This window comes from Schistocerca gregaria, chromosome 7 (assembly GCF_023897955.1).
Source record: "Schistocerca gregaria isolate iqSchGreg1 chromosome 7, iqSchGreg1.2, whole genome shotgun sequence".
NCBI lineage: Eukaryota > Metazoa > Arthropoda > Insecta > Orthoptera > Acrididae > Schistocerca > Schistocerca gregaria.
The window spans coordinates 73693745-73710202 of record NC_064926.1 but is presented as its reverse complement, the minus strand read 5'-3'; the positions used below and the strand labels follow the sequence as shown (position 1 = coordinate 73710202).

General features: G+C 41.5%; 1 protein-coding gene across 1 annotated transcript in view; it reads left to right on the top strand.

The window, feature by feature from the left end:
* Positions 1–16458, top strand: part of LOC126281776 (protein broad-minded-like) — a 237746-nt gene that overhangs the window by 25499 nt on the left and 195789 nt on the right. The window lies entirely within an intron of this gene.

The window sequence follows — 16458 nt, the reverse complement described above, 5'->3', positions numbered from 1 at the left end:
ACCTTAAAATGGAAATTATGAAAAAGTTCAAGAACGTAATGGAGCAAACTTTAGGTTCCATTTCTTCAGCCAATGTGTTGAGTAATTTGGGTTTTTGTGAGTGAATACAAAAATATTCATATGTATAAGAAATAATCAAAATATTGTATGACTTCGTATACTCAATTAAGAAATAAAGTTTGGATGTTAATCCCCTATATAAAAAAATAAAAATTAAAAAAAAAAACATAACTGTAAAATTACACATAAATAAAATGAGTCACTTTTCACCGCAGTTGTGACAAGCCGGTGGCTGGTACAATGTGATGTCATTCACCTCTGCAGCATCAGGGTGAAACACATCTCTAACTTCTGTTCCCAAGCTGTGGAGAACTGCAGTAGCCACAATAGAATTCCCACACTTGTTTGGTTTAAATCACATTGTTTTAGTGATAATTTGAAAACATTTCTTCCAAACACCGAACACTCGCTCTCCTACACACCTGGTAACAGTATTGGTTCTATTGTAGCACCATTCAGCTCCTGTGTGAGCTCGGAACACAGGCATCATAAGATGTTTGGATAGAGCATATCTACTATCTCCAACGAGCAACCTATCGTATTGTCCATTTTCAAATTTTGCAGCAACTCTACTATTGTCCCAAATGCAAGCATCGTGCATGGAACCCAGCTAATGGCTTACCATGTTCAAAGTGTCACATTTGCATCACAGATAATATATGTATTGATAGAAAAGAAATTCTTGTGATTTTTGTATAATTCTTCTTGTGCTCCAGAAGGGCAAAGTGTGGGTATGTGTACACATTCTATGGCTTCTATGACAGTTGGGAATCCACTAGTTTGACAGAAATCCCTTTTCTTCTTTGATTTATTTTCTTGGCTCTGTGACACGGACACATACAGTGGCTTTAAGGCAATTCAACTATTTATCACACTGTTAGAAGCTCTTCCAGCAGCAGTATGATGGATATTAATGAGAAACCCTGCTACGATTTGATAAATACCTGTGCGAAAGATTTGCAGTCCACAAAGGTGTTGCAGCCTAGGAGACAAAGCACAGTTCACGACATAATTGTGCTGCAGTTAACGGCTCCAGCATAAAAAGTAGCAACTCAAAGGATTCCTTACAAAACCCAAACCACCCTTTGAAATCACCATCACTGTACATCGCAAATGGATCTATTCTCTCCATCACAACCCTCATTCACGGGATGTTCACCTCTTTCTCCATTTCCATATATTCTTCATAGTCCAGGTAATCCATAGAATTCAACACTTTAAATACAGAAGTCAAAGATCGCACTTTGCTGTCTTACTTTACTCCTACAACTGCCTAGGAGTAAATTTTGGCCTTATTTCCTCCTCAAGTTACTAACGTAGTACCATCCTCTTCAATGGTGCTCTCCACCAGTAATGGAGTAAATCAATTTACTTCAGAAGTAAATGAAAATTTTCTCCTGGGAGTAATTTGCTCCTTTAGTTCAGTGCTATCAACAGGATGTGTGGTATAGTCAATGCCCACACCGTGGTGCCTGCAGCTGTGTGGCCGCGGTCTTTACGTCATACAGCCAATGGACAGCATGCCCCGCTTATGCGCAACTCTGCACAGCTGTACAGCACAGGTGCGGGCCTCACACACTGTGTGCCTCCACACTGCCATGGCAACCTCAGCCGCCGTCCTCCCGAGAGATAGTTACGTGAGGTCGCGCCGCCAATCATAACAGGACACTACAAGCGGACTCAGTTACGGCGGGCATATTCCTCCACCACTCGCCCTATAGAGCCGCATACGCCACCATGCCTGGCAATCTCATGTTGGGCTACCTACTTGCTACATAGACCACACCCAGGAATGACGCTACACTGTGCTACGACTGTTTACCTGCCCAGTCACTGCTCTTGATCAAGCGCAAAATTGTGTTGGTATTGTGAAACTGTTGGCAATAAACAGAATTTGGCACTCACACTAATCGTTATTTGTGGTTTCTCCAATTATGGATACAACAGGATGTCACCAATTTTCTTCTCCCTTAGTAACTTACTATTTACTTTCACTTAATCCTGGGTGGTGCTCGCCACCCTTACTATGGGAGTACAGTAACCAACTACAATGAGGCATCCAGGATGGTTAGATATATGGTGTCTGGATAGTTTGGGTATGGAGGGACAAGGATTTGAGGATGAATCTGTGGTAGGGACCAGAGGATGTTAGTAGAGACTGGGAAAGAGATCACTGTCTCAGGACTTATAGCTGGAGGAGTCAGACAGGTGATGGACACCATCTGTGAAGTATTTGCCAAGTTTGCCACAGCAGTATTGGAGCCTTTGTCTACAGAGAGGAATCAAGATTTGTCTTAATGATTCAAATGGATTGTCCTCTGTTGTAAGGTTTATGTTATTGAGAAGAAAGGGAGGCAGATTCTATGTTAGATGTAAGGAATTCCTGGAAGATAATGAGGGGTTGGTTATGTGGGAGAGGGAGCAGGTCATAGTTGGACAAATGTGTGGATTGGAAAAGGCAATATGCAGTGTTGAATTCTTGTTAACTTCGGTCAGGCAAGTTAACAGCAAAAAAGTGTTTCCACTGTATGGATGAGCAGAAGAAGAGCAGGTCACAGAGGAGTCCAGCATGAGTGAATGTGGGTGTGGGCTTGAAGCTGAGACCTTTGGATAGGTGGCAGATGAAGAAGGGTCAGCAAGGCAGAGTCTGGTAGCTATAAGAGAATACAGTGTGTGTGTGTGTGTGTGTGTGTGTGTGGGAGATACCGTAGTTTGTGTTGGGCAATGGTTTTCTGATGTAGGAGGCGGATGTTGGAAACTTTCAGAGAAGGTGTCTGGAATGTGGGGTAAGGGCTTTAACTTGGGACATGTAGCTAGTTGGGTCTGCACAAGACCTGTATTTTACAAAGGGAGCAGAGGAGGTTCCAAAATACCTGTGTCATGGAGATTTGTTGCCATAGTGTTAGCTTGATAAGGGATAGTGGCTGGTGGAGTATGAAGATCCAGGTCATTGTGGAAGAGCTCAGATGGAAACCCATTTCTGAGAAAAGAAGGGAAAGCAGAAAGGTGGAAGGAGTATATAGCGGCCGATGTACTTGAGGACAATATTATGGAAATGGAAGAGGATGTAGATGAAGATGAAATGGGAGATATGATACTGCGTGAAGAGTTTGACAGAGAAAGCTTTCGGCAATGTTGACTGGAATACTCTCTTTCATATTCTGAAGGTGGCAGGGGTAAAATACATGGAGCGAAGGGCTATTTACAATTTGTACAGAAACCAGATTGCAGTTATAAGAGTCGAGCGGCATGAAAGGTAAGCAGTGGTTGGGAAGGGAGTGAGACAGGGTTGTAACTTATCCCCTATGTTATTCAATCTGTATTTTGAACAAGCAGTAAAGGGGAAAAAAAAGAAACATTCAGTGTAGGAATTAAAATACATGGAGAAGAAATAAAAACTTTGAGGTTCGCCAATGACATTGTAATTCTCTCAGAGGCAGCAAAAGACGTGGAAGAGCAGTTAAACAGAATGGACAGTGTCTTGAAAGGAGGATATAAGATGAACATCAACAAAAGCAAACGAGGTTAATGAAATGTAGTCGAGTTAAATCGAGTCATGCTGAGAGAATTAGATTAGGAAATGAGACACTTAAAGTAGTAAATGAGTTTTGCCGTTTGGGGGACAAAATAACTGATGTTGTTTGAAGTAGAGAGCATATAAAATGTAGACTGGCAATGGCGAGGAAAGCATTTCAGAAGAAGAGAAATTTGTTAACGAGTATAGATTTAAATGTCAGAAAGTCGTGTAGCTATGTATGGGAGTGAAACGTGGATGTTAAATAGTTTCGATAAGAAGAGAATAGAAGGCGCTACAGAAGAATGCTGAAGATTAAACTGGTAGATAAGGAGAAGGTATTGAATAGAACTGGGGAGAAGAGAAATTTGTTGCACAACTTGACAAGAAGAAGCGATCGGTTGGTAGGACATGTTCTGAGGCATCAAGGGATCACCAATATAATATTAGAGGGCATCATGGAGGGTAGAAATCATAGAGGGAGACCAAGAGATGAATACACTAAGCAGATTCAGAAGGATGTAGGTTGCAGTAGGTACTGGGAGATGAAGAAGCTTACACAGGATAGAGTAGCATGGAGAGCTGCATCAGACCAGTCTCTGAACTGAAGACCACAACAACAACAACAACACTAATATCACATGAAATAATGACAGGACCAATGTATGGGAGAGGGTGCATAGGTTAGATGATAAACTGAGGTAATTTGCTATTTCAATAATGTTGAACTGTTATAAGATAGATGGGTTGTTAGGTGAATATGTACACTGTGGCCTAGTGACTGCAGTTAGTACTACAGAGTTCCACAGAAGTCCAGCATAGATAGGTGAGAAGAAAACTGTAGGGAGAGTTTCCTTATTAGTGGGAAAACAGAAGAAAAACTAAAAGACTCTGCTATCCAAACAAAGAACAGTGGTTCAGCAATAACAAGCTAATTACAAACAAAGAAAAGACAGTAGCACTGAAATTCTACAGGGTAAAAGGAAGGCACCACCCAAGCATACAAATGGAACTAAGGGACAGAGTTCTAGAAAGTGCTGACAACACAATTTTTTCTGGAACTCTGGCTCCAGAACAACACAAAGTGGGAGGTACACATTGAATATCTGCAAAGAAAACTAAGTAAAACCTGCTACATGATGAGGATCTTAAAAAGTTATTGCAGCTAATCCAGCCTGTTAAATGTATACTACTCCTAAGTGCATTCTGTAATTAAATATGGTGTAATCTTCTGGGGCAATTCAACAGGATGCATAAGAGAATATTAAGAATTATTGAAGGGGTAAACAATAGGAAATCATGCAGATCCATGTTCAAAAATATATCAATTCTTCCTCTTCCTTGCATTTTTATCTATGAAATGTCAGTGTTCATAATACAATATATTGATAGATACCCAGATATATTATGAAAAAATGAAGATATACATGCATACAATCCAAGACAAAAATTTGATCTTCATGAGAAAGAGCTGAGTACATCATTGTGCCAGAAAGGCACTCTACATATTGTGATAAAAATTCGCAGAAATCTGCCTAACCAAATTAAATAAGGAAGTAAACTCAGTAGTTTTAAGGCTGAGCTAAAGGCATATTTAATTGATCATTCCTTTTACAGTCTGACAGAGTACCTAGAATCCAAACAACTACAATAAATATGCATTATGAATATTCTACTTTGTTTGTTGATAGAAAAAGATACTGAACACAAGGCAGCAACAAAAAATGTGACATGAGATAAAGGACAGAGGGGACCCATATGGTAACACGTATGGCAGTGGAAAATCTATTGTGCAATATAAATACCATTTTATTCAGTTAGGGCATAAGACTGTAGCATTTTTCCAGAAGTTTAATAAAAACAAAGGATGCACTTAACAGAGACTTTAGTCATCAATAACATATTCTCGTGCACTATTTACAACAGTCTGCCAATTCTGGGGTACCTTTCGATTCCACATCTGTAGAACTCATGTGGTATTGAGGAGAACACATCGACCCATGTTTGGAGTGCATTTTCATCTGGAAAGGAAGTTCCTTGAAGGTTGTTCAATAGAGACTAGAAAAGGTGAAAAATCTGATGGCACAGGATCAGGTTAATAAGATGGGTGTGAAATGACTTCCCAATCCAACACTTATATAGTGTTTTCTGTCATTTTAGCAGAATGCAGGTGGGTGGTGTGGTGGAGTAGCACCACTTCACACATTCGTCCTGGAAATTATTCTTGGATTGCACCTACAAGAGATCTCTTTTCTTGACAATAAATGTCATGAGTGATGGTTACGCCACGGGGAAGCAATTCATAGTACACCACTCTGTTTTGAACCAGATGCATAACATTATCTTTTGTAGATGCATGCAGGTTTTTGTATGGTGAGTTGCTGCTTTGTTTGGACTCAGCAATTGCTTTCTTTTCCTTATGTTAGCACAAAAAGACAATTTCTCATCACCAGTAATGATACAAGATAGGATCATGACCCATGTAATGAAGATCAAGTAGTGATTCACTTATGGTCACCCACTTACAGAGCTTTGTGGAGCCCAACCACCTGATTTCTGAACCTTCACCGTTACATGTAAATGTTGCACAATGGTGGAATAATAACAGTTCAGCACTTTTCCCAGTTCTTGAGTACACTGAAATGGATCATTGTGGGTTAATGTGTTCAAATGGTGTTAATCAAACCTTGAATGTCTTCCTGAACTTGGGGAGTCACTAATGTCAAGAAGATTCTCCTCAAAAGAGGAAATTATTTTCTTGCTATGTTTTGTTCAGTGGAATTATCCTCATACATGATACATGTGTTTCTGACTGTCTCTATTGCTGTGAGTTCTCTACTGAACTCTACAGAAGAATGTGTTGGAAGTGTTCCATTTTTTCCACTTGGGACTCCATTCTGTAGCATCCACAGTACTACTCACTATCTCTGCATCCACAGTACTACTCACTATCTCCAAATGACAGTATGTAAACTGAAATACCAATGGTGAACTACAAATAAAAACTGACAACTGATAAATGAACCAATAGCAACTGGAGTAGCAACATGCTAAAAACATTACAAACTTATTCACCAATCTGATAAAAACTTATGCTTCCATCCTTTTGTCTTATGCCAGTATTCACTACAGTACACATTTGTAACTCAAAAGCACAAAGAAAAATTTGATTATTGACATATTACATATTTATATGCAGTTGCAGGTAATGGAAGATAATTATGTTTTTCTTCTTTCAAACTACAAATAGAGTAGTCAGAGAATCAAGAGGTAGTGATTCCAGGAAACCAGAATAGAATCACACAGCTCTGGGCAGCATTGCCCACCATGTAACATATCCAGTAAAGAACAGTGAACCCTCTACATACTGATAAACTTGAATCTGATCTTCTGCTTCACCATCTATTTTTGCAAACTTTGGGTGCAATTTCACTCACTTTTCGAAACATTTGTCAGGCCTGTGCAAAACATAATGAACTTTCTGTGCATTTGAACTCCCAAAAAACACCATTACATCTACAAGAACTATGTTCTGATCATTAACTTTTTCAAATCACTTGTCTACTTCAAAATTTCTTTTTACCGCCACTACACTATTTTCCTAATCTTTATTAACTTCTAATTATTTGATCAGCTACTCTTGACGACTTAACAAGATGATTCTTTGCTTTTGCAACCTTTGTCTGACCAATATGCACACTTTTCATTCCAGTATTATATATTTTAACTTTTGCTCTAAGAAACTGTGTAGGTTAGCAAATTGTTTGAGAAAGTTTACTTCCCTAATCATTTACAATATGCAGAAGTAAAACCATTGTTTAAGAAAGGTTCAAAAGGTGATACGGGAAATTATTGTCCCATATCTATACTGCTTTAGTGCTAACTTGTGTTCCACAAAATGTTAAGCACTCTTCTACTCTGTTAATATTTGTCTGTTCTTCATAACAAATTCACTATGTTTCTGAACTGACATTTTATATGCTGACTCAATCTGAGAAGCAATCTTAATAGAGCCAAACACTTTGTATTTAGAAGGATTTTCTAAATGTAGTCCACTTTCCTCATGTGTCTTCATTTGATTCCTTAAATGCTTTATATCCTTACAACTGACTTGTGCACAATACTTCACCACCAAATAACACACAATAGAAACAAAGTAACTTCTATATGTCTTCTCTCATTGTTAAACATGACTTTTTGCAGGACCATATATTGCAGAAAATTCTGTTGTTCTTTCCACAGAATTCAGACATTGAGATATCTTTTGGTTGATGTCCACCTAACTGCTTGGTTTCTAGAATCTCTTCAATAATTAATAAATTAAAATATGTTTTTAGCAGAAAATCTACTTTATTCATTTAAAGATTGCTGTAAGCTAAATATGAATACTTGATTTTCAACCACACAGCTCCAGAATATGGAACACTGCTGAGAGATGGCCCCCATTTGTTTTTTGTTTTGTTTTTTATGACATTTCCCATTGACAAATGGCAGTAATGGGAGGGGAGGAGGAGGGAAGGAATGCATGCAATAAGACACATGACACTGATTACAGGTACTGTAGGTGTACAAGTGACACAAGAGAAAATTTGGGCTATGGACCCAATGTGGCTGACCCCAAATATACAGACAAAATAGGCGAGGATAGGACAGTGGTAACATGACAGAGAGAGCAGCATTCATTGTGGTGCTGCTCAAACTTTCCGTTTGCCTTATTATTAAACACACAAATATTACTTTCCTTGTTAATAAGATTACTAACTTTCTCCATCATTTAGTAACTGTACACAGTCTGTCTCAACATCAACAAAGGACTCGGTTTTCCACAGCAAGAATTATCTGATCGACCTCCAGATCCCAAATATCAACATTATTGCCATGTTCTGCAACAGACATCAGTTAATTCCCTTTCATATCAACACAATTCTTCTCTGTCTCTATTTATTCAGCTTGATAGAAACCAACAACAGCAACTTCCTTCTCCTCAGTACATAGCTTTGTGTTATATTATCATTTGACAAGTTTCCACTACCAAACAATGTAATTCGGAAAAGCTGACGTTGGTGGGAGGACCCAGATGGCACAGGCTGTGAAGCAGTCATTGGAATGAAAATCCACCTGCTCATCAGTGGGATGATCCAGCTGTTTCTTGGCCAGAGTTTGTCAGTGGCCATTCATGTGGACAGACAACTTGTTAGTTGTCATGCCCACGTAGAATGCAACACAGTGGTTGCAGCTTAACTTGCAGATTATATGACTGGTTTCTCAGGTGGCCCTGCCTTTGATGGGATAGGTGATGCTTGTGGCCAGACTGGAGTAGGTGATGGTGAGAGGATGTATGGCAGAGGCTTTGCATCTAGTCTATTACAGGGATATGAGGGACGAGGCATGGGGCTGGGAGTAACAATTTTATAGGGATAGGTGAGGATTTTATGTAGGTTTGGTGGGTGGCAGAATACCACTGTGGGAGGGGTGGGAAGGGTAGTAAGAAGGATATTCCTCATTTCAGGGCATGATGAAATGTAGTTGAAACCCTGGCAGAGAATGTGATTCAGTTTCACCAGTCCTGGGTGGTAGTGAGTTACAAGAAAAATGCTCATCTGTGACTTGACAGTGGAGCTGTTGGAAGTGGTGGGTGGCTGGACAGATAAGGCATGGGATATCTGATTTTTTGCAAGCTTGGGAGGGTAATTACAGTCTGTGAAGGCCTCAGTGAGAACCTCAGTGTATTTTGTGATGGAATGCTCATCACTACAGATGTGACGGCTATGAACTTCTTGATATGGAATGGATGGCAGCTGTCAAAGTGGAGATATTGCTGGTGGTTGGTAGGTTTAATATAGATGGAGGTACTGATGTAGCTATCTTTGAGGTGGAGGCCAACATTGATGACGTTGGCTTGTTGGGATGAGTAGGAGCAGGTGAAGCAAATGGGGGAGAAGATGTTGAGGTTCTGAGGAATGTGGATAGGGCGACCTGACCATCGATCCAGATCATGAAGGTGTAATCAAAGAATTTGAACCTGGTGAGGGGTTTGGGAATCTTGGTGTTTAGGAAGCATTCTTCTAGATGGCTCACGAATAGGTTGGCAAAGGATAGTGTAATGTGGGAGCCCATAGCCATACTCCAGTTTTGCTTGTAAGTAATGCTTTAAAGGAGAAGTAATTTTGGGTGAGGATGTAGTTGGCCGTGGCAGTTAGGAAGTAGATGTAAGTTTGTAATTTGTGACACACTGGGAAAGGTTGTCTTCAATAGCAGCAAGGTCAAGGGCATTAGGGATGTTAGTGTAAAGGGATATGGCATCAGTATTGATGAGCCAGGCAGAAACCTGAGGCCTTCACAGGCTGCAATTACTTTCCAAACCTTGTACAAAATCAGATCTCCGATGCCTTATCTCTCCAGTCACCCACTCCCTTCAACTGTCCAGCCACAGATGAGTGTTCCCCTGATGGCTCAGTACCACCCAAGACTGGAGAAAACTGAAGCAGATTTTCTGCCAGGGTTTCGACAACGTTTCATTGTGCCCTGAAATGAGGAAATCCTACTCACTACCCTTCCCACCCCACCCACAGTGGTATTCAGCCACCCACCAAACCTACATAAAATCCTTGTCCATACCTTCAAAACTCCTGCTACCAACCCCTTGCTTCATGTCTCATATCTGTGTGATAGACACAGATGCAACACCTGTCCATTATACCCTCCCACCACCACCTACTCCAGTCCAGTCACAAACACCCCCTAGCCCATCATAGGCGGGGCTACTGTGGAACCAATCATGTGATCTACACGCTAAGCTGCTGCCGCTGTGCTGCATTCTGCATGTGCATGACAAGTAACATACTGTCTGTCCACATGAATGGCCACTGACAAACTCTGGTTAAGAAACAGCTGAACCATCCCAATGCTGAGCATGCCACAAAACACAACATTATTCATTTCAATGACTGCTTCACAGCCTGTAGCATCTGGATCCTTTCCACCAACACCAACTTTTCTGAATTGCACAGGTGGGAACTCTACCTGTAATATATCTTACATTCTCATAACCCTCCTGGCCTCAACCTTCGTTAGTCTTTACCCTACCCTCTAACCCATTCCCTGTTCCCATTCCAGCAATACACAGTCCTCTATTCCTCCAACACACCCACAGTCCTTTTATCACCTTCCTTTTCTGCTAACTCCCTCCTACCCTCTGTCTAACCTCCTGACTGCTGCACCTAGCTGCCCTACCCTCTCTCCACCTCATCTCTGTGTGCTCCCACAGGCTCCACCCCACCCTGCTATCCTGCCCCTACCTACCCCAGCCTCCACCTTAACCACCATCAGTCCGTGTGTGTGTGTGTGTGTGTGTGTGTGTGTGTGTGTGTGTGTGTGTGTGTGTGTTTTCTACATCTGATGAGGACCTTGTTGGCTGAAAGCTCATTTTCTGACAGTCTTTTTGTTGTGACGAGGACCAACAAAGTCCTACAAAACCTTATCAATCAGGTGCAAACCTCTTTGCATTACCTCCTCTCCATCTGTAAAATTCTCTTGCCATGCAATCCCAAAAATCTGGATCCCATATCACACACAGAAACTCTTGCTCTCCTGGAACTAGAGCAACATGGAAAATGCCACCTCAAAAACAACTCCACCCTGTTCACTTCATGCTCCCACCTTGGTCAACCATTGTACACCACCTCTTCAACAATCTACAGAGCACCGCCATATTCTCTTGTAGCTGAAAAACCCTTTCTCACAGATCTACTGCATTTACCTCACCCTCAAAAACTCCCTCCTACCACCACCATACAGAATCTAGAAGCTAAACACGCCTGAAGTAGTCAAGAAACATTCCTCCAAAAGCCTTAGCCACACAGAAGTATCAGTCCTTTGCAAAGACCTCTTACCTTTTGCCCCACTCCCAAATTCAGTCATGAGGGATTTTTTAAAGACCTCTCCCTCAACCCGCCTCTACAGTGGAAATACTTTTTTTGCTGCAAACCCTGCCAATCAGACTCAAGCAAAGATCAATGTTGAACCCTGCCTGACTCAGTTGACGCCTGCATCCAACTGTGATCCATGCCCCCAACCCCAAATCACTCCTTGCTAACTTTCCAGTATTTTTTAACCTCCAACCTTGCATCACCCTCATACCCCAAATCCCTCAACTTGCAAACTAACCTTACATCCCCCGAAAGAACCACAATCTACTACCTAAAATCTTATCTCAACCTTATGCTGGAAAACGTTCCACCAGTGTTGGTTTGAATACAAAGATTACCTGGTGGAAGGACTCTTCCAGCTGTCAAATTTGTCCATCTACAAGCCCTGCCACATTGACCCCATTCCAGAAATTGAGCAGGATCTCCAGTCTCTCCTCAGATCCTTAGGACCATCCCATATTGTCTGCCTGGAGTCTCTCTCTCTCCTCACCTCTACCACTCCGTTCACTCCTACCTTCTACATGCTTCCTTAAGTCCATAAACTAAACACCCAGGATGCCATTGTGACTGGTGACTGTGCCCCTACTGAGAGAGGCTCTGCTCTCATAGGCCAACACTTTCAGCATATTGCCTGCAACCTTCATTCCTATATAAAAGATAACAATTTATTCCACTGACTCTCCGCAGTTCCTGTTCCTTTAGCACCCAGTGTGCTGCTCATCACTATCGATACCACCTTTCTGTTAATAACATCCCTAATGCCCATGGTCTTGCCTTTATTCAGTACTAGTTTCTCCAACCCCCAACAGATTCTAAACGTACAACCTCCTTCCTGGTTACCATGACCAACTATATCCTCACCCATAATTACTTCTCCTTTGAAGGCATTACCTACAAACATATCTGGGGTACAGCAATGGGCATTTGCATGGCATCGCCCTATGCCAACTTATTTATGGGCCATCTAGAGGAATCCTTCCTAACCTCTCAGAATTCCAAACCCCTCATCTGATTCAGATTCATTGATGACATCTTTGTGATATGGATTGGGGTGAGGAAACCCTATCCATACTGCTCCAGAACCTTGCCACCTTCCCCCACATTTGCTTCATCAGGTCCTCCTCAACCCAACAAGGTGTTGATGTTGATCACTGGCTCAGAGATAACTATGTCAGTACTTCCAACCATATCAAACCTACCAACCACCAGTAATACCTCCAGTTTGACAGCTGTCACCTATTCCATACCAATAAGTCCCTTCCATACAGCCTAACCACCCATGGCCTCTGCACCTGTAATGATGTACAGCTCCTCTCAAAGTACTTAAAGGGTCTCACCGAGGCCGTCACAGACTGTAATTACCCTCCCAGGCTTGTATAAAAACAGATCTCCCATATCTTATCTCTCCAGTGACCTACCAATTACCATGAAGTCCTCCTGTCCGTCCACGCAGAAGCATCCTTTCACGACTCTGTACTGCTTAGGACTAGAACAACTGATTCACATCCTCTGCAAGGGGTTTGACTACCTTTCACTACGTCCTGAAATGAGAAATGTCCTACCCACTATCCTTCTCACACTTTCCACAGCAGTATTCCACTGCCTACCGACTCAACCTTTGCTCCCAACCCCCTGCATCATGGCTCACATTCAAGTAATAGATGTAGATGCAAGTCCTGTCCCATATATCCTCCCACCATCACCTACTCCATTCCAGTCACAAGCATCACCTACACCATCCATGGCAGGACTACTTGTGAAACCAGTCATGTGATCTACAAGCTAAGCTACAACCACCATTCGACATTCTATATGGGCATGACAACCAACAATCCGTCTGTGTACATGAATGGCCCCTGACAAACTGTGGCCAAAAGACAGCTGGATCCTTCAGTTGCTGGGTACACTGCCCAAAATGATGTTCTTCACTTCAAAGACTGCTTCATAGCCTGTACCTTCCTACCAATACCACTTTTTTTTAATTTTGCAATGTATCCTATATTCCTATAATTCTTCTGGCCTCAAGCTTTGTCAGTCACTGTCTTTAGTATGCTGTTCATGGAACACCCTCCTAGCAGTGTCCCCTATTATTCCTTTTTTGTATGCTCTATAGGTCCCTGCAAAGGCTTCTGCAATATTCAGAACCCATATTGCTCAATTTTGTGAAATAATACTTTTTGACCTAGTTGCATTGTCCCAGAATATTATGCTATAAGTGTGCTAGCAATCCCACATGTTGGTCAAGAGATCTAAATAAATTTCTAAGAGCAAAGGACACAGATCTGATCTTCTTCATCAACTTGAGCACATTCGGGTGCCACCTCAGTTTGTTGTCCATCTGGATTCAGTGTGCATCTATTTATCTTTACTTCTGATACCTGTAAGTGATTTTTTTGTATGGAACTGCATGCCAATATACAGTACTTTTAAAAATAATCTGTGGATATAAAACTATTATTAAGTATAAAAGTTGATGCACACTAAGACCTTTTCAAAATACTCAGTTTCTTTATCAATCAATAGTATTCATTGCCCATGGTCTCTTCTTCCAAGGCACCTTCTAGAGCACACGACACAGTGGATCTGCCATCTCAACAGGGTGAGCAGTGGGTGGTAATGCATTCGTGTCACTTGAGGCAGAGGGCTGATGTGGAGAATGGCTGCCCTTTCATCCTGTGAGTGTACAGGTGGATGCTCCTTCAGCAGGGTCCGAGGAAGCACACCAGGGGGGAGTGGTTTACTGGTTATTGGGAACTGCCATGTCGGGCACGTCTTGGAGCCCCTTAGGCAGATAGCATTCAGGGCTGGAAAGGAAGCCACGTCTACTGATGGGCCTCATCCGAGATGTGGAGGCGACCTTGCCGGGGGCTATCAAGCATGCAGGATGCAATCATCTGCAAGTTGTGACTCATGTTGGCACCAACAACACCTTGTAACCTGGGTTCTGAGATGATTCTTAGTTTGTACAGGTGGCTGGCGGAGGTGGTGAAGACTGCTGGCCTCACTCACGGGGTGCAAGCAGAGTCACAATTTGCAGCATCATTCCCAGAGTTGATTCGGGTCCTTTGGTTTGGAGCTGAGTGGAGGGCCTCAACCAAGGCTCCATTGGCTCTGTGACAGTCTAGGATGTATATTTCTGGACCTGTGTTATCGTGTTGGGATTTGTAGGACTCCCCTTGATATGTCTGGGGTGCACTACACAAAGGAAGCAGCTACGCAGGTAGCAGAGTACCTGTGGGGTGCGCATGAGGGTTTTTTAGGCTTGGCAGTAGTTTGAGGTGCTCTGATGAACACTCACCAGGCAATTCACAGCAAGGGAAATCAAACAGATTTAGAATAAAGACACTTTGACTGTCACAATTTTATCAGTAAACTGTCAAAGTATTCGTAATAAAGTTCCTGAATTTACTGCCCTCCAGGAAAATTATCATGCACAAATTATTCTTGGAACTGAGAGTTGGCTGAAACACAAAGTGGAAAGCTCTGAGATATTTAGCATGTTATGGAACATTTATTAGAAAGACAGACTAGAGACCATTGGAGGGAGAGTTTTCATTGCAGTTGACAAAAATTTTGTCTCTACTGTGGTCAAAGTTGAGCATGGCAGTGAAATTGTATGGTCATGTATAACAGGTGTAGGTGAAACTAAGTTAATTGTTGGATGTTTTTACCAGTCATCCAATTCCACTGTGGAAGTTCTAGGGTCAATAGTGTGTAAATAGCTCATGCAGTACTAACTGGAGGCAACTTTAACCTGCTGAGCACAGACTGTGATGTCTACAGATTCATTGTGAGGTGGGGGATACAAAAAGACAGTCGTGCAAAATACTTTTGAACATTTTTTCTGAAAATTGTCATGAGTAGCTAGCTCACAAATCCACACATAATGGAAATTTCTTAGACATTGTAGCTACAAATGACCTGGACCTTACCAACAATCTCAATATAGAAATGACCATGATGTCATTACAGCAACTATGACTGTGAAAGTTAATAAATCAGTCGAGAAGTCTAGGAGAGTGTTTCTGCTAGACAGAGCAGATAAGCAGCTACTAACATTACTACCAATAAGATGGAGGTAGAGGAATTATGGGCAAAGTTTAAGCAGATTGTAAATCATTGTCTAGAGGGTTTCGTGCCTAGTGAGTGGATAAAGGATGGAAAAGACCCACCATGGTTTAATAACAAAATTTTTGATATGCTGAGGAAGCAGAGGCTGTTGCAATCTAGGTTCAGAAGGGATGCACAAAATGATGATAAGTAAAGTTTAATAGAGATTCATGTGCCTTTGAAAAGATCTACGCACAAGGCATACAACTATTACCACTGTGACACCTTAGCAAAAGATATGGCAGAGAACCTGAGAAAATTCTGGTTGTATGTAAAACTGCTAAGTGGTTCTAAGGCTGCCATTCAGTCCCTTGTTGACCAGTCTGGTGTGGCTGTTGAAGACAGAAAAACTAAGGCCGAAGTTTTGAATTTCACGTTCAGGAAATCATTTACACAGGAAAACCAGTTGTATTTTACAAAGAGTACTCTATGGCAGTGGCCCCTTACCTAGCTTGCTTTTATCATGAATCTCTCATCCAGCACAAAATCCCAAGCAACTGAAAAAAAAGTGCAGGTGACTCCAGTATATAGAAAAGGCAAAAAAAATGGACCTGGAAAATTACAGAACAATATCCCTAACTTCTGCTTGCTGCAGAATCCTTGAACACATTCTCAGTTCAAATATAATAAACTTTATTGAGGCTAAGCAGCTTATGTTCATGAATCAGCATAGTTTTAGAAAACATCACTCATGAAACTCAGCTTGCCCTTTGCTCACATGACATACTGCAAACTATGGATGAAGGGCAACAGACAGATTCTAGATTTCTGGAAAGCATTTGACACAGTGCTCCATTGCAGACTGTTAAGTAAGGAATGAGCAAATGGAATAAGTTCACAGGTACG